Here is a 26873-nt window from a genome sequence, read left to right as displayed (position 1 = left end):
TTCTGCTCTCTTCCCTTCTTCAACTGCTGCTCTCTGCTCCCAATTCTGTGTCAGCAGGAATACCTCTTAAACAGATGTCTTCTTCATTTTCTGTTATTCTAATAATAGCCAAAGACACTCCTTGGGTCTTTTTGTGCTTAACAGACTGACAGGTCTTTAAGCCTATATTCAATTTGTCCTAAAACCTTGTCTTGTGAGTCTATATAATCAGTTTTCAAGGCACTGCCCTAATTTTTATAAATGAAAAAAATGAAAACAAAAACAAAAACAGAAACAAATCCCCACATTACCTATGTAACATGAAAATTAAGTATGATTTTGGATTTATGATGCTTTGGTTGGGTCTTAATTTGGCAGGAGGATGCATAACAGTATTAAAAGCAGATTTAGCTTTCTAATTATTTTATAGAGATTAGTATTTAAATAAATTCATATTTCCCATTAGTTATCAACTGAAGTAACTGGGAATTTAATTCAAATCAACAAATTTATTGAGTTCTTGCTAAATGCAAAGTAGTGCCATAGACACTCATGAGGAATTGACTAAAACTTTGTTTTCTAGTGCTATTTGTGTAGTAAGAACGATATACCAAGTTCACTCACAAGTTGACTAGAGTCAAATAAGAGCCAGAAGAGTAGAAATATTAAATTCAAAGGAGCGACAGAACATCTAGTTAAGAGCCTCTAGAAAGATGGCTTTTGAGGTGGGCTTTGAAAAATGGAAAGGATTTTAACAAAGGAAGATGAATCATCATTTAAAATCATCTAAAAGGAAAAAATACACCAAACAAATGCACCCAGGCTGAAATACGTGAGGCATGTTTTGGAGAACAAGTTGGACTATATGTAGGGTTTGTCTAGGCAAGTAATAAGAACCGAAACCAAAAGTTACATTGGGCCAGGTTATCTTCTCTAATGATCTAAATGTTATTGTGTGATGTGGTATTATTTTGTTATACAATGACCCAGGTTTATACATAAAAATTTCATCAAATTCATAGTAACGAGAACCATTGTTAGATATAATGTTTATAATTTCCTGGATAATACTCCTTCTTATATAATTAATTCTATAAAAATAAACATACTGATTATTAAGAATAGAACTTTTGCACAATTAATAATAAGGAACTCATCAGGAATTAGGAACGAGGCTTTAGGACCTTAAAGTCTTATTAAACAAGCTAAAAATAACATAGCAGATTCTAGATTAAACTAACCATGAAGCAATGAATCTGCAGATTATCTCCACATCATCATGAGATCCTCCTAGAATGATTATAAAGAAAGAAAAAAAATGTATAAAATCAAATAATAAAGTGAACGAGAAAAGACAACAGCCAGTAAGGAATGCCAACAATGTTTCAGAAGACAAGAAGCAGCTGGATGTCACTGAATGTGATTTGAGTTTGTTATGGTTTCTTAAGTGACTGGTAGAGGAAAGAAGTAAAGGAGGGGAAATAGGAAATCAAAAAAAGCAAACTGATTCATGCCACTAGCATCATAAGGCTTAGGAATTAGAGATGCCATGTATCTCCAAAGGTGGGAAAGTAAGGATTACGGCAAGTAGGAGGACCCCAGACCTCTTACCTTAAGCTCACAGCCAGATGAGTGTCTCTCCCCAACAGAATAAGTTACTGAGATTCTATCTATCTATCTATCTATCTATCTATCTATCTATCTATCTATCTATCCATCCATCTATTTATCTCTTATGGGCTGAATTGTATCCCCTCACAATTCATGTGCTGAGGTTCTAACCCCTAGTACCTCAGAATGTGACTATTTTTGGAGGACTTTAAAAAGGAAATGAAGGAAAATCAGATTGTATGGGTAGGCCAATCTGATTAATCCAGTACAACTTGTGTCCTTATAAGAAAAGGAAATTAAGACATAGACACACACAGAGAAAAAGACCATGTGAGGACATAGCAAAACTGAGGCCATCTGCAAGCCAAGAAGAGAAGCCTCAGAAGAAATTAAGCCTGGCAATACCTTGACTTTGGACTTCTGGCCTCCAGAACTGTGAGAAAATTATTCCTGCTGTTAAGCCACTCAGTCTGTGGTGTTTGGTATGGCAGGTCCAGAAAAATAATTATCTGTGTATCTATCTATCTTGCTTATGATAATTCCTAAGAAGGAATATAAAACAAGGTAATTGAGAATAACTGTTTTGCCATAGAGGGGATGTGAGAGAAGGATCTTTTTATTTAGCTTAGATTCCTCTCCCAGTCCTCAGCCTACCATACAGGCTGGAATTTCACGTCATTTGTTATTTCTTCTGCTCTCACACCCACTCAAAGTGTTATGTGGAGGTTCTAGGGCCTTGGGCAACACCGGTGCCTCAGGAAGTCTCCTTCAGTAAGTGGTCATTGGTCAGCAGGAATTAATGCTGAAATACACGTTATCTCAGTCCTCAAGGTCTCTTGGGATTTGAAGGCTCTGCTGCTTTCTTGCCAAGCTTAGTGTGTGGGAAACTTTAATGAAGCTGGAGGATCTTGTGCCTTAGGTCTAGGCTACAGCAGTGGCCACGATTCCATCCCTTCTGATGTCACTGTCATGAGCACTGAGCAAGACCCTGCTACCAACAGGACCCACAAAAGCCATATCCTCTCACCGTAATGAGATAAGAAAAAAGCTTTCACAAAAGAGAGAAAGAACTAGTAACTTCCAGCAACTTCTAATCTGCATCCTGCAAATGACCATGAAGATATGAAATATAAAGATCCTGGGTATCCCGCAATATTTATAGTAGCCAAGACATGGAAGCAACCAACTGTCCATTGATGAATGAGAATAAAGAAGTTGTGGAATATATATATATCAAATACATTTTTTTAAAGATTTTATTTATTTGTCAGAGAAAGAGAAAGAGCACAAGCAGGGGGAGCAGAGGCAGAGGGAGAAGCAGGCTTCCCACTGAGCAGGGAGCCTGATGTGGGGCTCGATCCCAGGACCCTGGGATCATGATCTGAGCCGAAGGCAGATGTTTAACCAACTGAGCCACCCAGGCATCCCATATCAAATAAATTTTTTATGCCACAAATTTTACACCATAAATTTTTTATGCCATAAAAAATGAGGGAGATGTGCCATTTGTGATAACATGAATGGACCTTGTGGGCCTTGTGCTAAGTGAAATAAGCCAGAGAAAGACAAATACTATATGATCTCACTTATATGTGGAATCTAAAAAAACCAAACAAAACAGAAAAAACCCCAAACTCATAGAAAAAAAAGATGAGATTTGTGGTTACCAGACATGGAGGTGAGGGTGGGGAAATTGGAAGAAGGTGGTCAAAAGGTACAAGCTTCCAGTTATAAGATAAATAAGTACTAGAGAAGTGATGTATAACATGACGGCTACAGTTACCACTGGGGTATGATACATAGAGAAGGTGTTCAGAGGGTAAATCCTAACAGTTCTCATCGCAAGGAGAAAATAACTTGTTTCTTTATTCCTCCCATTTCTTTTTATTGTATCTATATGAGATGATGGATGTTAACTAAACTTATTGTGGTAATCAGGTCCCACTACATGTAAGTCAAACCTTTATGCTATATGCCTGAAATTCAGACAATGATGTGGGTCAATTATATCTCAATAAAGCTGGAAAAAAAATAAAACAGAGTGGAAAATAACAACATTTAAAAAAGTCTGGCTATCAATTTGAAATGAGGAAAGAAGAAGTTGAAGAACAACCCCAAATCACAAATTAATATCTCAATTATTTTGTCTCATTAGCTTGAGTGAAGTTTTGCTCCTTGCAAAGAATAACAACACTTAACTAATGAAAACATCAGGTGTTCTCTCGAGAGCTTATAGTGTTTATAAAATTTACTGCTTTGGCTTAGAATCTATAATCCCCTTTTTCTCACCATTCCCTCTACTCCGACATGTGCTGGTTTTCTGGGTAATAGATCCTTTGGCTTGTCTAGAAGTTTTAGTATAGTCCTCGGCTGACTTAGTCCTGTCTCTTCTCTTGGGAACTGGTGGCTATCGGCGCTGACTAAATCAGACCCTCCTGACTTTTCTTCCCGCAGAATTTAGACTTTGGCTAAGTATCTTTTCAAAAAATAGGAACACATGAGCCATACAAAATCAAGAACTTCAAACCACTGAAGAGTTAACAAGATAAAACACTGTAAGAGAAGAGCTATTCTAATTTGGAAAAGTCTCCCCAATGAAATAGGTTGTATTCTTTTCTCCGTGATCTTAAATCAGTCTTCATGCAGCGCTTACAGAAGACACTCTCCAGACAGTCCTTGAAGTGGGGAAAGCTTTTATTTTAAGGCTAAAAAAGATGGATTTTCTAAATTGTCATAGGTTGTGGTTTAGCAGCTGCATTCTGCATGGTCCCTACGCAGCTTATTCTTCTAATTATGCTGCTGACAGCTTCCCAATTGGATTAAAATCCACACTCAGAGTTCTCTTATCTATAACCTTTCATCCCCATGACTCCCTGCTCCACAGAAGATTCTCCTAATGCCTAGTTCTAAGTCAGGGGACTTCTTAGACAGGTACTTGCACAATAGAAGAAAAGGCGATTGTAGTCTTTCTCTGATTTTTAATGTCTAATTTTTATATACATATTAAACACAGAAAAATGAAAAAGTAATCTATTTTATAATACAAATGTTATCTAGTCCTTCATTCTGCTTTTAGAAAGTGATAAACCTTTGATTATTCTATGTGGGGCAACTTACTTTAAAAAGAAAAAGAAAAATCAGGCTTTGCTATACAGTAATGCTTCATTCGAATGGTGTAAAACAAGGCCAAAGTAGCCCAGAGTAGATTAATTACTCACATAACTAGGCTTACTTCTTAATAAGTCAAAATTTTAACTTTTTTTGTTGGTTTTTTTGTTTTGGTTCAAAATCTTTTAGAAGGAATATGGCCTCCTTAATCAGAAGATGCTGAAAACAACTCAATATTCCTTTATTCAGGATAATCATTCACAACATCCAGACCATGAAGGGAATATAGTCTTGCTCATTTTGGCTCTCCATCTTCCTTCTTTGCTATTTCTCTGTCAAATCCATGCTTTTCTGTAAGGACATGTGTATTTTTGTATTGTTTCCATTCTCCTCATCCCGCTACAATACTCGAAGTTTTGATGACCTGCTGAGAGTAGGGAGATCAGATACACAAGTCTATTAAGAGCTCTCTAATAAATGTAGCCAGGGGTCAAGAATGAGTTTCTTTATTTTTCAGGAGCTATTTAAGAATTGGTCTTCCCTTAATCAGGCATGGCCATTGTTCTGAAGAGTTACATTCATCAAAGTATGGTAGGTTTTTTCTAGCACCTAATATGATTAAATAAATTGAATGTGTGCGTTTAAAGTAAATTGAGATCCCTGGATTTAGGATGAAAAATTGGAATCTGGAAGTTTCCCCTTGGGAGAAAGAGGTGAGAAACCTTAAGAAAATCCTGATTTCCTGCATTTATCTAAAGAATAAATTATTTTCTCTCAGAAAAAAAAAAAAAGGAGGGAAAGAAAGGGATTCCAAGGAGTTCAGTTGTGTAGGAAGAGAGAAGCTTTAGAGAGAATACAGGCCCTAGGCAGAGGCTGATGTTTCTTCCCTAACCTCTCCCAGGCTCTGGGGACCTTTAAAAGATCAGAGCAAGGAAGAGAGAGAGGGGAAAGAGAACTATAAGACCCCTGGATCCTAAGGAAAGGAGAGACATGGATCCGTTGACTTCCCAGCTAAGTACTAACCATATATCAGGTAACATGCCACACGTAGCAGTCACTGGACTATTACTGCCTGAGCCATTCTTTGCCTTCCTCCCATTCTCTATTTCTCAGGGGAGTTGTGTCCAGCAGGCTGTTGAATTTCTCAGGCTGGCTTCTGGGTCTGGTGGCTTCCGGATGAGTTCAGCTAATGGGAGGCAAGGGATGGATCCTTTGGCTCCATCTTTCTCCTTCTTTCTCTCTGTTTCTGAGAGCATCACTGTCAAGTGTGTCCTCCATGGAGACATACTGGCTGCAGTCCAGCTTGCCAAAACCAACATAATCCCTGTGTTCCCTGTTCCCTCCTTGTGTCCTCTTGTCAACGCAGTAGAACTTGCTTCCTGCTGCTACTAAACACCAAGTTGCTTAACTGTTTCCTGTTGGTCTTTTTAGCTATTCCATTACATTTGTAACACATTCTCTGTATTCCATTTCCTATATAATACACTCATGGTGTTTATAAGCACAGGGCAGTTTTGTTTTTCCAGCTAAACCTTAATGGTACAAAAGGCATTTTACATCTTACTTAATCCTTACAAGTTCCCTGCAAGGTTGTAATCATTACTTCTATTTTACAGATGAGAAAAAGCACAAGTCAGCAAATTTAAGGTCTTTGCTCAAAGTCACAGCATTAGTAAGTGGTAGAGCGATGATTCAAATCTGGTTCCAAAGTCACTCTTAAATTGCTGTGCTTTCCAAGGGAAATGGCAACAACGGGGTTGGGGGGGGTGTAGACTTTAGTTCCCAAAGCAGCCATTTAACCTGCAGCAGAGCTGTGGGAGGCCAGAGCCCTGTCACTATCGTGAGCTCCACCCACATTGAGCATAGACAGTGTAGAAAGGCAGGTGTCCTCACTCCAGAGTGAAGTGCCCAAAGAAGCCACCCTGTCTCCACCCTAGACCACAGAATGATCCTGTTCCATTCCAGACAGCAGAATCAGAACTGGCAGACAAGAGTCCTATATGTCTGAGTTTAGTTCTTCAGACAACCTGCTTTCCACTTTTGCCATTTAAAAATGTTTTCTACCTTTATCATGCCGTCTCTGGCTTGTAGACATATTTCTGAATGGGATGTTACATTATTGTAATGGGCATCATTAATCCCAGGTATCCACTCTTTCGATTGATTTATGTTACCTGTAAAATTTTACATCAAAGATAGTCCTGTTTAGTTACTGAACTCTGAATGCTGATCATTTTTAACAAAATGATGACAGAAAAAGGGAGTTGAAAGATCCTTTAGGGGATATCTTGGTAATATCCCCTTATACTCCTGCAAATAGTCTAAACTTATTATATTTCCAATATGGCATGTGTAAGAGAAGGTTTGGTCATTACAAAGCCACTGCTCATAATAATTCAGACTGGTGGGTTTTCATTCTGTTATTCATAATAGCCCTTCTAAATGTCAGTAAGCTTTCTGTCTAATAAGTGTGCCATGTAGATGGTTACCATAATCTTAATTATAAGAATATACATATATATATATATATATATATATCCAACACTGAAATTCTTCATGAGTATACAGACCAGAAGGGACACTCGTTCTTTAAAAACAAATAAAACACAAGCACATATCCTTGGTCCAGTTTTCTACCCAATGCAGCAGGAAAGAACAAGTGAAAAATACAAAAAACACCATTTTACAGATTTCAAATTCCTCTGGGGATTTGTGTGTGTGTGTGTGTGTGTGTGTGTGTGTGTGTGTTTCCCCACACTCTCTTCATTTCTCTGAAAAAAAAAAAAAAAAAGGCTCTGTTGCTCTGTCAGTCCCTTCTTTTATGTGCTACAGAACACCTGGTGGCCAATTGCTAGGTGGAGGATAATTAGCCCCTCAATTATCACCAGTTTATTTTCACCTGTTCCACTAGCATTTCCCTAGAACTTGAAGCTTGTCTAATTAGTCTTTTCTGACCCATTCCCCACCATCAGACTCAAGAAATAGCCCTTTTACTAAGTAATTAACCCATGGTAGGCCAATCCTTCAGCTTTTGTTTCAACTCCTGTTGGAAATCATTAGAATTAAATGAACAAAGAAACATCATGGGATGGGGTGATAAGAAACTTAAAAGTTCTGTCTTCCTTCTCCCTTCACCAGCTTCCAAATCCAAATTATAGAAATCTTAAGCACAGTGACATTTAGTCAGACACATATGTGCTTGCTGTTGAATGTCTTGAAAGAGCAAAATAGCACTGCCAGAATTATCAAGTTCAGTTCTCTGAAATGCCATAGGAAATATGGTGTTTATTTTATACCTAAAAGGTGAAAGAGATCAGAAAGAATCCAAATTTTAAAACGCAGGCCCAAATCTCAACTCGTAAAATCTTTCCAGGATGCCATAATGGAGCCTAACAATGTCCTCTCTGCATTATTTTGATCATCTATGAATATTTTTTCCAAAGTATTTATGTACATGCACAGAAATTCTTCGTTTTATCACACAAGTTGAGAGTGAAGTCCAGCAAGGAGTTCTATAAACTTAAGGGACATCTCATGTTTACTCATTCATTCAACAAGTATTATTGAGTGCCTACTTTATAGCAGTGAGTTCCAGGGACACAAAAATAATTGAAGGTCTTTACATTCTTGAAGTTGAAAGTCTAATGTATCTCTAAATACCATCTACTTTTTTTTTTTTTTTAAAGATTTTATTTATTCATTTGAGACCCAGATACAGAGAGAGAGGGAGAGCATGAGCAGGGAGAGAGGCAGAGGGAGAGGGAGAAGCAGGCTGCCCATTGAGCAGGGAGCCTGATGCGGGGCTCGATCCCAGAACGCTGGGATCATGACCTGAGCTGAAGGCAGATGCCCAACCATCTGAACCACCCAGGTGCCCCTAAATATCATCTACTTTAAAACAACAACAACAAAAACAACAAAACGAGTCTTTTGAAGCCACACAGCAATGCTTAAAAATTGACAGACGATATTCCTATTCATTGTGCCATTTTCTAGTCCTTCTTCCCAACAGTATCCCAAGTTCCTTCGAGGAACCACTTCTCTTCTGCTACACAGATTGGTTTAGGGCTGGACACACGATCAAAAGTGAACCAATGAGAGCCAGAGATTTGTTGCACTGTCAGAGGTCTTTTTCTCACTGAAAATCAGAAGATGTGAATTGAAGCTACCGTCTTATAACCATTTGAGAATCAAGCTAAAGCAAAAGTAAAGGACAAAGCTGTAAAATAAGGAAAGGGAACCCCTGGTAACATCATTTAAACCCCGTTTAATCGATTTCCCAAGCTAGGCCTTATCCTGGTTTTTGTTGTTGTTATTGTTGTTGTTGTTGTTGTTTATATGAGCCAGTAAGTATTTTCTCTACTGCTGGGGTTTGGACTTGGGTTAGTTATACCCAAAAGTATTCTAATTGATACAGATGTCTCTCTAATATCACAAATAACATCTTAAAGTTTAAGGTAGTTATATGTTCTTTGAAGCAATTAAAGAAGGACCTACACCTTATCTATTTTTGAACCTCTATCATTCAGATAAGAAAATATTTTTCTATCCCTAAATATGTTTTATACTTGCTTTTCATCTGTAAACATCCTGGTTTCTTTCTGGACTATAAATTTGCTTGTGTGAATCACGCCATCCCATAAAGTGTGTTGCCAAGAAGTTGCATCCTTTGTTCTTATACCACGCCACGTGCCCTGTGGCTTTTAGCACAGCAGCTATGATCCTGTCAAGTCGAATAATTTTAGATTTACCTCTATGTCTTCCATTCATTCCACAAGTACTTACTGGACAGAAGCGATGCAATGGGTTTGGTAATCGAAAGATGAATAGGAAGAGTTAGCATTTTTCAAGGGTCTCCTAGGCTCTGTAGGGGAGCATGAAGTAATGCACAGGGATGCAGCACTGTATGACAAGTGCCCTGTGGGTTTCAGTCTCTCAGGTGCTAAATCCAACAAGGTGCCACTGTTTCCATCACTTCCCACATCCAACGTGTCAGCAAGCCCTGTTGGTACTGCCCCCCAAAGCTCTCCCAGATCTGACGATTTCTCGCAGCTTCATTCTTAAAACCCTAGTCCAAGCCACCATTACACTTCCCCTGTACGACTGCAATAGGCTCCAAACTAGTCTCCCTGCCTCAATGCTTATAACCTCACAATCCCCGGTCTGCTCTCCGTACAACAGCCAAAACGACCTTCTCAAAGCACAAATCAGATCAATCCACTCTGCTGCTTAAAACACTCCAGTGTCTTTTCATTGCCTTAAAAAAAAAAAAAACTAAACACCTTACCACACCTGACCAGGCCCTGCATGACCTGACTCCTACCTACCTCTTCAACATCGATTCCCGCCATGCTCTCCCTTACTCACCTCGCCCCAGCGACGCTAACCTTCACTTCATGCCTCAGAAATGCCAGACCTGTTCCCATCTTGTTCCCATCTCAAGGCCTTTCAACTTGCTGCTCTTCTGTCTGTAATATTTTCCTTTCTCATCATTTAGGTCCCACTTCTGGCAAGACTTCCCTGGCCATCTTGGCTGAAATAATCACCCCTAATCACCCTTATACCACCACCACTCCACCAAGTCCTTTTGCCATTGCCATCTTTTATTTTCTTCTTCTTTTTTTAAAAAGATGTATTTAATTATCTGAGAGAGCGAGAGCACGTGAGCAGGGGGAGGGGCGGAGGGAGAGGAAGAGAGAGAATCCTCAAGCAGGCCCTGTGCTGAGCACAGAGCCTGACGCGAGGCTGGACCCCAGGACCCTGAGATCATGACCTGAGCCAAAATCAAGAGTCAGCCGCTTAACTGACTGAGCCACCAGGTGCCCTATCCATCTTTTATTTTCTTCACAGCACTCTTCACTATTTCAAATCAGATTGTTTATTTATTTGCTTATACAATAATCATTGGCCTTTCTCCACCTTCCACTAGAATGTAACTTCCAAGAAGTCAGGGACTATGTTTTATTTATTGCTTTTTCTTCAGTGCCAAGAATGCCTGGCACATGTTGGCATTCAGTATCAATTTACTGAGTGAATACAAGATGACAAATGAGATGTATCTAGCTTAAACTTGGAAACCAGAGAAACAGGGAAGGAAGTTAAGGATGATGAAATTTTTGGATAAATGGGGGAACTATTAAATGAATAAAATGTAGACTGTATGAGTTAATGGGAAATTTGAAGGAAGTACAATAGCTTGAGGAATTAGTTCAAATGTGTTTTCTGTGATATTCTACAAACTGACCACCAGAACACAGAGCAGAGCAATGACAAATAGGAATAAATTAAATTGTAGGACCATTTTAAGTTGCTATCTTTAGGACTGTTGTGAGGTTTGTGCTTATTTAACATTGTCATTAGTGACCTGGGGAAAAAATGTATATCATATTAATGGAATTTTAAATAACCCTAAATTGATTTATATTACAAATATCAGTAAGGACCCAATTCTCAAGTAACACCGATTACCTCAAAAATCTAAACTGACTAAACCTTGAGGATTTGACTTGAACTCTTTAAAAATACAAATATTTGCAGAAAATTCAGTTGAATCTAATCCTCATCACAAAGGAGAAAGCTGAAGAGCTAAAGGGACCCCTGGTAGATACTGGGCCAAAAATTAGATACCACTTGAGAATTCAAAAGAATTTTGTTTTGCTTATTGTTGATTTGTTTGTTTTACATTTTCTGAATAGATGTGACATTTATTGTCTACTATGTGCAAGGAACTCTATGTATAGTTTGTTTCTCTTTAGATTAACCTCTGACAGGTCCGTCATTTCCATTTTCCAAGTAAGAAAATTGTTGGAAGTGAAATTCAAACTTTGATCTACCTATTCCCAAAGTTCTTTTTCATCATCAACATTTCCCTATTGTAAGCTCTAAGATACAAAGTATTGCACAGGGCTAATCAGAAAATACCATTCTAATTTGCTTAAAACTTGACAACACATCCAGGGAAAGCTAGTAGGAAATAAACAAAAGTGAGGAAACCTTAAAAAAGTACTCCTCAGTGAAAAATGCAACCAAAAAAATAGGTATAAATGAACATATTTTTTAGGCCATAGCTAAGAAAGCAGTAGTATGAAAATTTTTTTTAAATGTTGACCAAGAAGAGAATATTTTAAACTGAAATTAAATAAAGATTAACATATACCAACAGCAAAGAAAAACACTACCTGCCAATAAACCTGTAAAGGATGCCTTCCATACACTCTGGCGTTTAGAAACAGACTGATGAACAATCGAATGAATGAATGAAGGAGTGGATAAATTAACAAAGATACTTTAGCCTATATTGTTGAAAACTATCTTGAGCTGGCAGAATAGGGGCTCCAAGGAAAAACTCGGAGATGAATTTAGGACCATCATTTTTTTTCTTCCGGTGCCAAGAATTCTGTGTTTCTCAAGTAATTCTGTGTTACCTTTCAACAAAGATGAGGTTTTATTTATTTTTTTTTAAAGATTTTATTTATTTATTTGAGAGAGAGAGAATGAGAGACAGAGAGCACAAGAGGGAAGAGGGCAGAGGGAGAAGCAGGCTTCCCACCGAGCAGGGAGCCCGACGTGGGGCTCGATCCCAGGACCCCGGGATCATGACCTGAGCCAAAGGCAGACGCTTAACGACTGAGCCACCCAGGCGCCCCCAAAGATGAGGTTTTAATTGGTTCTCTTCCTTGAACTAGAAGATAGGCCCAGTGTACTATCAGTGGGAACCTATTCACCAGTATTTTATGTGAACTGGGACATTACATCTCTAGTACTTTCAGCCTTCACATTTTTAATTTTTGTCAGGCAGTACTGTAACAAGATCCCCTAAGTCAATGTGTTACCAGAGGGGGAAAAAAAACGAAATAAAGAAAGCATCCATATAAAGTAAACAAGTTAGAAAGGCTCATTTTTCATTTGTTAACTGGCCTCCACACGGCTGTTGGCTGTGACAACAAATGATTTAATGAGTCCAATTTAAAATAGTCTTGTCTGTATAAGATAGATGTCTCGGAAAATACTTTTTAAAATCTCACAGCTATCGCAAAGCCTGCTTCAGTGTACCCTGAGAAAAATCTGCACTGCAGTTTCACATTTTTCTCTAAATTTCTCGATAGGCCAGATACCAAGCTAGTAACAGCGAGAAGGAGCATTATTCCTATTGTACCCGTGAACGTTTCCTAATAGTAACTGTGAGCAAGATGTTTCAGAAATGCCAGCTTAAAAAACCGTAAAAATTTATCAGCTGTGTGGAAAAGTGATTAGTGAACAAGAGCCTTTCTGAACTACGTGTTTGTCCTCTCTTCAGTCACGTAAATGGCCCATTAGAGTGATGCTTTGTCAGAAAAGGACAGTGATAGGGAACGTGATGGGTATACTGCACGATGACAAGGCAAGGGACTCCTCTCTGGGGTGGGCACGCTCTGGGTTGCCGCATTTGATTTTAGAAAGCTTGTCCATGTGTTAGGTTGAAGAGATGAAGCCTTCCCAAATCCATTCCCCAAGTTCACAAATACACATCTTCTTCCTCAGGCGCATTTCTTAGATTTTAAGAGTAGAGCAGGTAAGAAGTGTTATATCTGAACTCACATGACGCTTCCCTTCATGTAAAGAGCAATTCCATCTTTTTGATCATCCTCTGACAACGATAAAACACATTATATAGCTTCTGAGAGGGTCAGGTAGATCCAATTTTGTTGAATGACCTGCCTCGGCTCAGAACGAAGTACCTTGTTTTGTTCTTGGAACATGAATAAGTCTAAATTTGATTAGTCTGAATGTGTAGCTTTACTTTTTTGAATGTCTAGATGAGGTGATTATTCAGAATTAACCTTCAGAAATGAGATTGCCTGAAGTCACCTCCATGATAATATTCCAATTTGCTAAAAATGTTTTAAGATTTCGGGAACAAGAAGCTTGAGCACCAGTGTCGAAGGATGTATACACTAAATAAAAGGCTAGAAGCCCAGAGAGCAGATGTGCTTCAAAGGCAGACTCAGGATAAAATTATTCAAGAAGTCAAAGAAATGAGAAAAAGCAATGTCAAAATATTTCCACATTAAAAAAGTAATTAACATATCCTGCATCAATTAAAGAAATGTAGACAAACAGACCGAGCCATAATACAAATACCTTTCCAAGCCAAGTTTTAGTTTCGATAAATATAGTTCATGCAAGTAGAAAAATTTACACCACTTCTCAAAGCCATGCCTGTGTGTCTTCTCTGACTTTTGTAGTAATTGCAAGGAAACCAGCAGAAAAGGGAGTGTCTGGAAAATGTTACCAAAAAGGTGGAGTAAATTGCCAACTGTCTAGTCTGTAAGGGGCACTCACCTCGCCACGCTGAGCTTTTGTTGTGGTCCAAATCTCAGGATGGCCCTGGAGCAAGCTATTCTTTGTATGGAGCTAGTAGAAAACAAATTTTAAAATGTCAAATGCTGCATGCTATTTTCACATTCCACACTTGTCTCTTCAGTCTTGGATGATTTAAAAAAAAAAAAAAAAGGAATTGCATTTACTGAAAAAAAAAAAATAAACGTTTTTGTTGGGCTAGCTATAACAATCTCCTCCATCTAATGATACACATGATGCACAAGCCCCCAAACTTTTCTGGTCATGTTTGAAATGGAAATACAATCAGGGCTCTAACCTTGAATTATTTGCATTCATTTATTGTAATACAAATAGATCATTAATAACTGCTATTTTCCACGTTTTAGTCTGACATCTCTGGTAGTTCCAAATGATATTATTTTGATCCTTACTTTGTTTCTTTAGCATGCAACCTCCCTTTTAATCTCATTCTGCTGCTCTGTCTTCTTCTCTTTGATTTCTTGTTTTATTTAATTATATTCTTAAGTTATTTCATAGCATAAATCTCTTGTGAAAAATTTCTTTCTGTTCCTTGGGTTTTTGTTTCTTCAAAGTTGGGTTTACTCTTTTGCATTGTAAATTATCTTAAAAACAAGGGGTTTCTTTTGTTGTTTTGTTTTTTGGTTGCTTAGATGGCTGTGCTAAGCCATTTTATTCCCATTTGTTCATCCTTGAGCAGTTTACCCCAATTCTCTAATTTTATTTCTTTTCATTTCTGTAGTGTAAATATCTTCCTGATTCCTTCTTTCAATATTGGAAACCAGTTTGTTTTGTCTTCCCAACTACCTATATACTTTGAGGTGCTACAGTGTTTATGTTCTATGCACAAGATTACAGGTCTGTAACCTGAGGACTGGCAGAAAAGGTAAGGGAAGAGATCAAAGTTGACATAAACTGATCCACAGTCTCTTTAATCCAGGGTTTCTGCTCTGCTTGAATTTGTTAAATGCCCTATACTGGAGCTAAAATTCCTCTAATTGTGGAAAACATGCTACTCCCGAGGGAATAGTCTCAGACTTCAGGTTGGTCCTTAAAATCCATATTAGAATTGCTTCTCGGGGCGCCTGGGTGGCTCAGTTGGTTAAGCGGCTGCCTTCGGCTCAGGTCATGATCCCAGGGTCCTGGGATTGAGCCCCGCATCGGGCTCCCGGCTCAGTGGGGAGCCTGCTTCTCCCTCTGCCCCTCCCCCTGCTTGTGCTTGCTCTCGCCCTCTCTCCCCCTCTCTCTCTGTGTCAAATAAATAAAAAATCTTAAAAAAAAAAAAAAAAGAATTGCTTCTCTCCAATATCCATTCGCTTTTTCATGAAGTAATAGAACTCCTGATCATAAGGTGTGCTCACTGCCCATTGGAATAAAAACATGTTTGTATCTCCCTTACAGTTGAGTGTAGTCATCAATTTCTGGCTGATGAGATGCAAGTTAAGCGTGTAAAAGCTGTCAGGAACCTTCCACAAGAGGCAGTATGTTTGTTCCTTTCTCCATCCCACTGCTTGGAATGTGAATGTCATCTTTTCCGTGAGTTTGAAACAATAAATAGTGGATCACAAAGGGAGAAGAAGCCTCAGGTTGCCCATAATACACAGCATCATCACCCAGCCCAAGGTCACCTCCTGGGACATTTATGTGAGAAAGAAATACATGCATATCTTAATTAGCTACTATTTTCAGTTTTCTGTCATTTGTAGCCTAATTTTGACCTAAATAATAAAACCTCTTTCAGAGAAAATCAGCACTTGTTCATTTCTATCGTTTTGTACTGTCAACCAACCAGTTTGAGAAAAGAAAACAGAAGTATATGCTCCTAATTTTATTCTCTCTAGATTAGAAGAATTAATGAGAATTCTCAGAACTCTGTTAACATTCCCAAACGGCTTCTTGGTGGTGGGCAGAGTTCTGCGCCACTCCAGAATCTTCTGTTTCTTTCCATAGCTGCTGCCTTTCTAAAATGTTTGATATTATGCTGTTTCCCTTCTCTTGTTGGTAGTTGGTAGAGACCATATTTTTCAGCTGAGTTTCTTGTTTGTTTGTTTATTATGTATGAGATTCTATGATACAACTCCATTCTACACTTTTTTCAAAGCTTAAGATTCCATTTCCCTAGCTTTTGTGGGACTTGATTGCCTTCTATCCAGGCCTAGAGCTATTTAGTAGATAAACAAGTCTTATGAGGATAAGAATCAGGGCATAAGATCCCTGCAATGTTCACTACGTTTATCAACTTAACTGGGCCATGGGTGCCCAGATACTTGGTCAAACATTAATTTGAGTGTGTCTGTGAGAGTGTTTTGGATGAGATAAACATTTGAATCTGTAAACTGAATAAAGCAGATTGTTCTCCCTTATGTGGGTGAGCCGCATCTAATCAGTTGAAGGTCTGAATATAACAAAAAGGCTGACCTTCTTTTGAGTAGGAGGAAACTCCTCCTGACTGACTGTCTTCAAGCTGGAATATCAGTTTTTTCCTGCCTTCAGTTTCAAATTGAAACATTGGCTCTTTCTGGACTTCAAATTAGCTGGCTTTTGGACTGGACGTACACCATTGGCTCTCCTGAGTCTCCAGTTTGCCAACTGCATATCTTGGAACTTCTCAGCCTTCATATTGCATGAGACAATTTCATACACACACACACACACACACACATATATTCACATAGATATGTGTGTTATATATACTTTTATATATATTGTTTTATATATATATATATATATAAAGAGATCCCTGACTAATACAGTCCCTGAATACTTCTCTTCACTTCCATAAAGAAAAGGAGGATTCCAATGAATGAATGGGTATCATCTCTAGGGAATATCTGGCCATTGATAGACATATCTTGGGACTTAGGAGCAAAATTGACTCCAGTATCATTTTTTTTTAATTTAATTTAATTTTATTATGTTATGCTAGTCACCATACAGTATCTTACATGATGAGGTCACAGCTGAGCCAAGGCTCACAGTCTGACATGACTGTCATATGGAGTTAGATGGCATCCTACACATTATTTGTATTCACTGATTCACATGGGGGTTGATTCACAGCATGGTGAGAATAATTCAGATTTATATACACAGACATATTTTTTTTTGGATTGGACTGGAAGAGGGAGAAAGTAAGGTTGCCAGATGGCACAGAAATATGGCAAAGCCCCCAAGAAAGAATTCATACCAAGGGAAAAAGGAATCTAGAATGGCAATTTCACAACAGGGTTTGAAGATTAGATGACAGAAAAGACATAGTGAGAGGGCCGATAATAAAATTTCACCCATGGGGCGCCTGGGTGGCTCAGTTGGTTAAGCAACTGCCTTCGGCTCAGGTCATGATCCCGGAGTCCCTGGGATCGAGTCCCACGTCGGGCTCCCTGCTCAGCAGGGAGTCTGCTTCTCCCTCTGACCCTCCTCCCTCTCATGCTCTCTGTCTCTCATTCTCTCTCTCGCAAATAAATAAAATCTTAAAAAAAAAAAAAAATTTAAATAAAATTTCACCCCAATCTGGCCCCCTGGTGGCCATATGCACTCCAAGGAGATAAAGAATCATGAACGCTAAAAGAAAGTGGATCTCTACCTAAACAGCTTAACATTTCAGGACCCAAACAACCCCCACTAACCTTGAATGTGAATATTTTGTACTCATAGGAGACTGACAAATTTTATAGTGCCATAAAGATTCAGAGCATCAGAACTGGGATGAATCAGCAGAGGTCTTAGTGACTACAGTAGAAATGAAAACAAAATGGCATAATAGACACTTATACTAATTTACAAAATTATATTAAAAAACTCTATGGATTCCCAAAAATATCTGTGGGATGGTGGAAGTTTGAAAGGTACCAAAACTCTTGCATGAGCTTAAAAATGAAGAGCCTGGGTATTGATAAAATTGACCTCATTCATGCCTGTCGATTGGTAAGATTTTGGAATGTCTGGGTGATAATGGTCTTCTTCCAGACCTCCCACAGTTGTGTATTAAACGCAAAGCCTGTAAATAACATGTTTGTTGTTCTAATCCGAACTGAACGACTTTTTCTTTAGGAGAAGAGTACAGCGGACTACGATCCAAGAGGAATTTGTACTTCATGTCTCAGTCTAGTTGATTATACTCTTATAAATAAAATTGCAATTAAAATGGAGCCCATTTTCAGGATTCAGGGATTCCTGTCATGACGAGCTATATCTCAAGCCTTTTCAGAAACTGATGGGCACATAGTAAAAGCTTTTGAGAAAACTCTTCTCTCGTTTCTCATCCGAGTCCACTGCCTTCTGCCTGCCGTTGGCAATATCCTTCTTAATCTTGCTTTCTAACATTATGGCACACAATAGTTGAAAATGAGGGGGATTTGAGTTTCTCAAAGAAAAGATGCACAGTGGTGTTATATTCATTTCCTCCTTCAGTATTTAAGTCCAAAAGTACCTAATTTGTTTCAATTTTTCTGGTTAACACTAATCATTCAATAAATATTTTTTGCACACTTATGTACTTAGCACTAGGCTAGCTTTTGGGAACTCCATGGTAAACTAGTGAGACCCAGTCCCCATTCTTATGGAGCTTACAAATTGGTGAAAATACAGATTTTCAGGTCCACAGACAACAGGTCCACAGACAACTGCAATACAATGTGCAAAAACCATATTATGTTATGTTATGATATTTTATATTATATTGAACAGAATGATATAGTACAGTTAGTTAAGAGCATGGACCCTGAAGCCAAACTGCTTTTGTTTCAAACTTCAACTCTGCTATTTGCTTATTATCTTCTTAGTTTGCTGTATGAATAGATAACATAAGCGTAAAAAGATTCATTAGGTGCTAAATAATTCTTAGCCACCATCATTGTCTCTTTACTTTCTCTGATAATGTCTGTTTTTATATTGCCATATGCCATTTATATGTTGTCCGTCCCATATACTGTTGCAATTATTATTATTGTGGTGGCTGTTGTTGTTTATAATGATGACCACTACCACCCTGAGATCTCTTCTAGCAGCCCACATTAATTTTTGTGGGATTTTCTTTGAAGCTTCTTTTTACAGTTCTAGGGCAAGAGATTCTCTGAGAATGTTATAGGGAATCTATTGCCTGATAGTCTGAAGAGGCAAAATGTTGTTGATGTGTTCCTTCTAAAAGTTAGCCAATTGTAATCATTAGCCATCCAGCCAGATGCAGTCCCTTCTCTCCCTGTTCTACTACCAAGGGCCTGCTATGCCCTCAGAGAGGTTCAGTAGCGGATTCTTGGCTACTCTTACTAAGTTCAGGGATAGTATTGCCAGAAGGGTAATGTCATTAGTGTCTCATCAAACTTGATGGGCATGATCTGATCTTTGAACTTGTGTGTCTACAAAATCAGCAAACTGAAATTACTCGGTGATGACTCACTAGAGCCATCCTTACCAATAATAGATTCTCTACATAACGCGAAGGTCTTGCTTTTTGTATTTCCTCAGTTTAAAATGAAATGAATGTTCTTATTTCAACCTCTGCCAGTGCATATCCCTGATGTGAAAAATCAACCAAGAAAAAATGATCCTGTTGTCTCTCTCTCGCTGTTTGGCAGTCTTAGTATTCCCAAACAGAAATACTGGTGGGAAAAGAAAGTGCCTTGCTGTATCTATAATTTATCAACAGGGAAACATGGTGGTTCTAATCATAAAATTTGAGAGGTCAGTCTTATCTCCACAACTGTGCTCTGAAGAATTTCTAATAGGAGGGAATGGGTGTCCTAAGAATAAACTTGTAATTACTGAGAGCTGGTGAGAGGAGAAGGGATGCAGTTATAGAACATTCTATGAAGATAAATGTATAATCTGTAGAATTGGGGAGAGTGATTATAGGGCATGAGCAGAGGAAAGAGGAAAGAGGGAGGTAGCAGCCCCCCCAGTGTCTACCTAGGAGCAGCAAACAGGTTAGAAGTGGGGGAGGGGGAGGCCAGAGGACTGGTCTTGAAGCTATGGTTATATAACAGGGTCATGCTTCACTTGAATGAATTTAATGGGGAGTAGTGTTGGAGATGCCTTGAGGAGACTATGGGAGGGCTAAACCTCATAAATCTCTGAAATCAGCACCAGGGAGGAGTGGAGAAGGTCATGAAAGTATAAACATGATCTATACCAGGATATGTTGAACAGTGAGTAGCAATGATGGAGCAGATGAGAAAGTCAAGAGCTACAGCCCACAGCCCTGACCTGTACCGGATTACTCCGCCTAAGATAGCAGACTGTTAGCTCTAAAGCAACAAAATGTTAAATCTAATGAGGAGGACTGGCATTCGCTCTACACTCTATCCTCATGCTGTGCTTATTCTTAGGCCATGCTCTTTAAGAACATTCACATAAAAACAACAGTTCAATAAATATTTCCTGAGCATATCTGCATGTTCCTTTGTCACAAAAGCCCCATTCATGCAATACTGTTGTTATAGTACTTGGCTTATAGTCGTTGACTTATTATACACCCATATCTTCCTCTCTAGATGGCAATCTTTACAGAAGCCCATTTTCTATCTCGGTATCATTAGTAATAATGATATTAACGAATATCAATTCATCACTTATTTTCTGCCAGGCACTATGCATTTAACCTTCTTAACAACCTATGAAGTATTTATTCTTTCACTTATGCATACAGTTCTATTTTGGGAGCACCTAATTGGATCGAGTACTGTGCCAGCCACTAGAACTAGATTAGCAAACACCACACACTCTGGCCCACCTTGATGAAGCTTATTTTCTAGTAGAGGAAATCAGCTATAAACAAGCAAACAATGAGACCCAAAAAATGTTATAAAGGTAATTATAACAAATAATATATCCATTTTGATAAATAAGGTCAGAGGGAATGACTAGATGATGAGGGAAATGGGGAGCAGAGGGCTACTTTTGATACGTTGGGCAGTAAAGGTTTCTGGGAAGAGGTGAACTTGAATAAACACGGGAACGTACCTGTCATATGACAGTGCAAAGGACTCAAGTGGAAAGGTGTTTGGCTTGTTTGAAAAAGAGAAAACAGACCACTCTGAAGTAAGCCCAGGAGAGGTTAGAATGAGTTTGTGTGGGTAGAGAGGAGTCGGATAATGTAGGTCTGGGCTTTAGGCCATTTTTAAAAATTTGAATTTTATTCTGTCCACAATAGAAAGCACTAGCATGTTTATCTCCATTTAATCAAGTGACAGTTGAAGAAACTCAGGCTTAGTGACGGTAATTAACTTGTTTAGGGTCACCCAACTAGTAAGCAATGGAACTGGGATGTGTACCCTGCTCAGTCTGACACCAGACATCTGTTCCTGATGTTAATTCCTGATAGAGCGCCCAGTACACTGTACATTAGCCATCATCATCATCATCATCACCACCCACCAGAATCACCATTGTATCATTAGTTTACAGATGAAGAAGGAAAGAGCTTTAGATTCTCAGGAACTTGCCTAAAGTCAGTCAGTTGGTGGAAAGGGTATCATTTAAACCCAGGATCTCTAATTCCAGAGCCAAGGCACTCAACCCCAGCACCTGTAAGTTTCTAGCAGACAGTAGGCAGTCAATAAGTATTTCCTGAGAAATGAATAAACCAGTAAGTATGCAACATTGTACGTGGTTCTGAGGAGAACTGAAAACCAAGAGACCTTATCTTTAAAGAGCTTAAAAATTGGGATAAAGTAGGGATTACAGATTAGTCAAATGTACAGATAACCATACTATAAAGCAGAATTCTTTCTTTCTTGCCTCCTTCCTTCCTCCCTTCCTTCCTTCCTTTTTCTAAGCAAATGTTTATTGGCTTCCTGCTATGTCTCTGACTCTTTGCAAGCCCAAAATAACAAAGTATTGTTAAAAGTGGTAACTTAGTAACTTAAAAGTGGGATACATTGCCCATCACCTCTGTTTTGGTGAATCAAAAGACTTCATGGAAGGGCCCCATGTTTGTTAGGAATGATATTTTAAACCTCTCACCCAGTGACTTGCAAGAGGGCAGTATCACCCATAAGAGGTGTTTCGAAAATTGTGGAGTGTTTCTGGCTATCATAATGCATAAGAGACACTAATGGTATTTAAGGTGTGGAGAACAAAAATGCATAGGACACTCTTGTATAACCCACACCCCACAGGACTTCTGAATGTCACATCAAATATTCAGGTAGTAAAGCACCCACTTATAATTATCTGAGGTTATACCTCACCCCATCTTACAAATAAATTCAAACAAGTTGTACGAAGTTTATTATAACCTGAGGGAGAAGAAATGAATCCTCCAGGTAAGCATCTGATAAGAATTCAGCCCTTGCTGAATCCTTGATCACAGTCTTATAAGACACCTAAGAAGAGGATCAACTATGCCATGCCCACATTCCTGACCCACAGAAACTAAGTGATAATAAATACGTGTTGTTGGGAGCCACTAACTTTGTGGTAATCTGTTAAGCAGCAACAGAAAAAACTAATATAGATAGGTTAAGTAATTTGCCCCAATTTGTATAACTAGTAAATGACGGATATGAAAAATCCAACACAGTTCTGTGTCCAATGCCAATGCTTTTTCGGTTATCAGAAACGTTAAGATTGGGAGAAGAGAGGTTAAGATGGCTCATGTTGAACAGCTTCAAGGAACTAATTAAGAGAGGAGACAATATGCCAAAGGTAGGATGGGACATACAGTTCTGGTGTCCAGGAAAGTGGTCAAGCTGGAGATACAGATTTGGAAGTCACCATATGATAAAAAGCTATTGGTCTTGGTATGTGGCCAGGAGCATGAATGAAATCACCCAGAGAGTAGTAAAATTGTGAGGAAGAGCAAGGATGAATATTTAAGGGGTGAACAGAAGTGAAATTAGAGAAGGAGGAGGAATATTCGCAGAATTCAGAGGGAAACTAGAAGAACAATACCTTGGAAGTCAAAGATGGCTTTCCTTAAGAACAAGTAGAAGTCAGTGTTACATGTCACAGAAGCAGCAGATAGGATGGGGTTGAAAAAGTCTTGTTATATTTAACTATTATGGAACCCTTGGTAAAACAATATGACTGAAGACATGCAATCAACAAGGTGGTCCCAGAAACCTTCACTCATCTGTGACAGAATAGGGTTTAGAAATGGAGTGGACATAGATCAATTGGACATAGATCAATTCATGTCAATTTCGCTCCACAAACATTGGCTGAACATCAATGGTCACACCGATTGAGTATGGTTGTGAAGATTCACTTAACTACACATCATTCCACTCAGATATTTCCAGCTTAGTGACAACAATATGGAGGCACTTTATCAAATCTTTTGCTGAGTTTAAGACAAGATGTGTGTACGTTTCCCTGATCTGTAGCTCTGCAGGCCATCTCCCCTGTGGATTTCAAGAGTCTGCAAATGTTTTCACATATGAAATCCTAATTATTTCTCATACCCGAGTACAGCCACCATACAAGGAACTTAGAAGATGACCTCAATTGCAAAATTATGTCCATTTTGTTAATTTCATGGTAGCCCCTGTTTTTTCCTTCTCTCAGATATATGCCCTGGTTTCTAAAACTCTGAAGGAAACTTTTTTAATAGCAATATAAGTTTTATAATTAACCATAGCCGTGTTATTTCTGCTTACATATTTTCTTTTTCAACCTGATTAAGAAAATTGCAATTTTCCAGACTTCTCTGGTATGAGCCTGGAGCAATGTATAAACCAACAGCTTTTTTTTTTTTTTTTTAAGTTTTGCCTGGAGGCCGAGAATCCACAAACCTGAAAGTAATGGTCACTGATAAGGAACAGAGCATTAGGCAAAATATAAAATCCGGAATCATTGCATGCTTCCAAGTAGCATTAGTTGACCCTTAAATAAAACAGTGAACCATGGAATGTTGCCATGTCTGTGTAACATGGTTATGTAATCTAAGAATCATCTGAAGAATATTCATCCCTGAAAACAGATGTCTTATACACAGTAGCCATTTGTAGTTATAACTGTATTTATTCTGATTAGACGTGTTTCTGTTAAAAGGCAATATGAGAAATAACATGAATGCATAATTTAATACCAAGGCAGTACGGATGTGAATGTGGGAAGTTACAAATTTGGCAAAGGTTTCTAAAAAATACTTAGTATCTACCACATATATGCCAAATCAAAATCTCATTTGCAGTATTTTGTTTTGTTCATCGATGTGCTTCAAACACCTAGAACAGCACCTGGCACATAATAAGTGCTCAAGAAGTTGAACAACAGAAATGGTGACGGCAGCTCACGAGAAGTAGGAGTTTTGAGAGGAGCACACGCTGCTGAAGAAAATCTCCCAAGTGAATCCCTCGGGCAGGCATCAGAATCTTCTCCTTTCTCACTCTGTGTCAGGGGAGGCTGTCCTGAGAAAAGGCGGGCACAGTATCTGTGGAAGCAGATGATGCATCTGAACAGTTACCCCTGGGGTTGGCACATCACTGTGTCCCAATCATTTTAGTTGTCATTTTTTTTTTTTAAAGATTTATTTATTTATTTGAGAGAGCGAGAAAGTACATGAGAGGGGGGAGGGTTAGAGGGAGAAGCAGACTCCCCGCCGAGCAGGGAGCCGGATGCGGGACTCGATCCCGGGACTCCGGAATCATGACCTGAGCCGAAGGCAGTCGCTCAACCGACTGAGCCACCCAGGCACCCTTTAGTTGTCATTTTGTTATTATTGTTGGTGGGAGTGGTTTGAAGACAGGTGAGGGGCCGCTTCTCTAGCATATGGGCTGCACAAAGCCTAGTATTGGCTCTGACCAAGAGAGTCAGTTCAGGCGGCTGTAACAAGATACCACAGAGTGGGTGTCTTAAACAACACAAATATATTTGCCACAGTTCTGAGGGGCTAAGAAGTCCAAAACCAGGGTGCCAGCAGATCAAGTATCTTGTTTGCAGATGGTTTGCCGATGGCTGCCTTCTCACCGTATCTTCCCATAGCGAAGAGCGGACAGAGGAAGCAAGGTCTCTCCAGTCCCTTCTTGTAGGGACACCAATCCCATTGTGAGGGCTCTGCTTCATGACTTAATTACCTCCTAAAGGCCCCATCTCCAAACACCATCACACTGAGGATTCCAATCTCAACATATGAATATGAGGAAACACAAACATTCAGTCCATAGCTGGGCTAGTCATGTGCCCTCCTTAATATGCTCCCAGTGCTGGGCATTTTGGAGCAACTATATCCTATTTCCAAAAGGTCCCAGGGAAGCTTCTAGACTTCTGGCTAATTGCCAGTCCTCTCTTGCATGCCGGAGGGAATGTAGAGGAAAGGCTCTCTTTCCTCTGAGAATGAAGGAGGTTTATTATTACTGTGTAGTCATGCTAACACCCAAGGAGAGAATTCATACGAAGAGGATAGCTATGTTGAGAAGAACTCAAGAATCAACAGACTTAGAAATTTATCATTTAGGGGTGCCTGGGTGGCTCAGTTGGTTAAGCGACTGCCTTCGGCTCAGGTCATGATCCTGGAGTCCCGGGATCGAGTCCCACATCGGGCTCCCTGCTCAGCGGGGGGTCTGCTTCCCCCTCTGCCCTCTTCCCTCTCGTGCTCTCTGTCTCTCATTCTCTCTCTCTCTCAAATAAATAAATAAAATCTTTGAAAAAAAAAAAAAGAAATTTATCATTTACATACTTACCACCACCCCAGTCTCAGAGGCTTCATCAGAATAGGAGCAGTCAATTCATGAATATGGGATTTCCGCTTAAGGCCAAATCTTCCTCCAAATCTTTTCTCACAGACCTCTTACCATAACATTCTCTTTGGTTCCTATTTCTCCTAGAGTTCCGCCTTCCTGAATTTTTGCTATATACTGCATTCTGCTGTTTGTATTTATTATTTGTCTCTCACTTATTTAAACATATATTGAGCTCCTCAGTGTATTTGATCCTCGTAACAACTGAGTGAGGAGGTATATTACTATCCAAGACAAAGATGAGTTGCTCAAGTTTGCATAGCCATTAGGTGGTATCACTATCTTAGGTGGTATCTCATCTGTTATCAAACCCAGTCTGATTCCAGAGCCAAGCTTTTAGCACAGAGGGTTGCTGCAAATCACTACAGTGAATTCCTAGATCAGTGGCCTGGGTAGGATGCCTCTCCTCCCCTTCAGCCCCAGCAAAGAGGTCCATGTAGAGCAAACAACTTCCCCCTCTCCCTGTTCCTTTGGTGTCCTCAGCACCAGCATATAAGCAAGGTCAGGGACAGGTTTGCTATGATCTAAGCTTAGACCTTATACAATATGGAGAGCCCTCTTTAAGAAAACTAATACAAAATTACAGATACATTATTAACCACAAAATTAATATGTAATCTTATTCTAAATAAGAAATCACAACAAATTAAAAAATTTAAAAGACACAAATACCACAAAACCCATAATAATTAACACTCATAATTGATCACCTGCCTGACACACCTCATAGTAATGGATTTCATTTATATTTTTTGGCTGCACACTTTTTATCCCTTCTTTGTATAATGAAAAATTTAAAATATTGTATCCTCTAGAGAGAACAGGGAGATAATTCAGTATTTCCTCTAGCATGACTGATTGCATTGCTTTTAGTGCTAGAAAAATTTCTTTCGGCTTCATATATGAAAAAGAAACTTTTGAAAACTGTCAATAAAAGTGGTCACGTTATGTAAGTTTTTTGGATTATTGTAAAATTTGGAAGTATTCTATGTAGTTTATTTTCCATATGAGCTGTAGGATTTCAAAGTATTTCCACTTTTCTTTGAATCCACAGCTCGTTTTCCAGTTTACTGTTGATGTAATGAAGTCTCATAAATGCTCTTATTTTCATGTTTGCCAGGATCTCATCTCAAACATCTTTCCCAGTGTGTTCACATA

This window comes from Leptonychotes weddellii, chromosome 4 (genome assembly GCF_054177405.1).
Source record: "Leptonychotes weddellii isolate Sample4059 chromosome 4, ASM5417740v2, whole genome shotgun sequence".
NCBI lineage: Eukaryota > Metazoa > Chordata > Mammalia > Carnivora > Phocidae > Leptonychotes > Leptonychotes weddellii.
Note: the sequence above shows the minus strand (reverse complement) of the source record.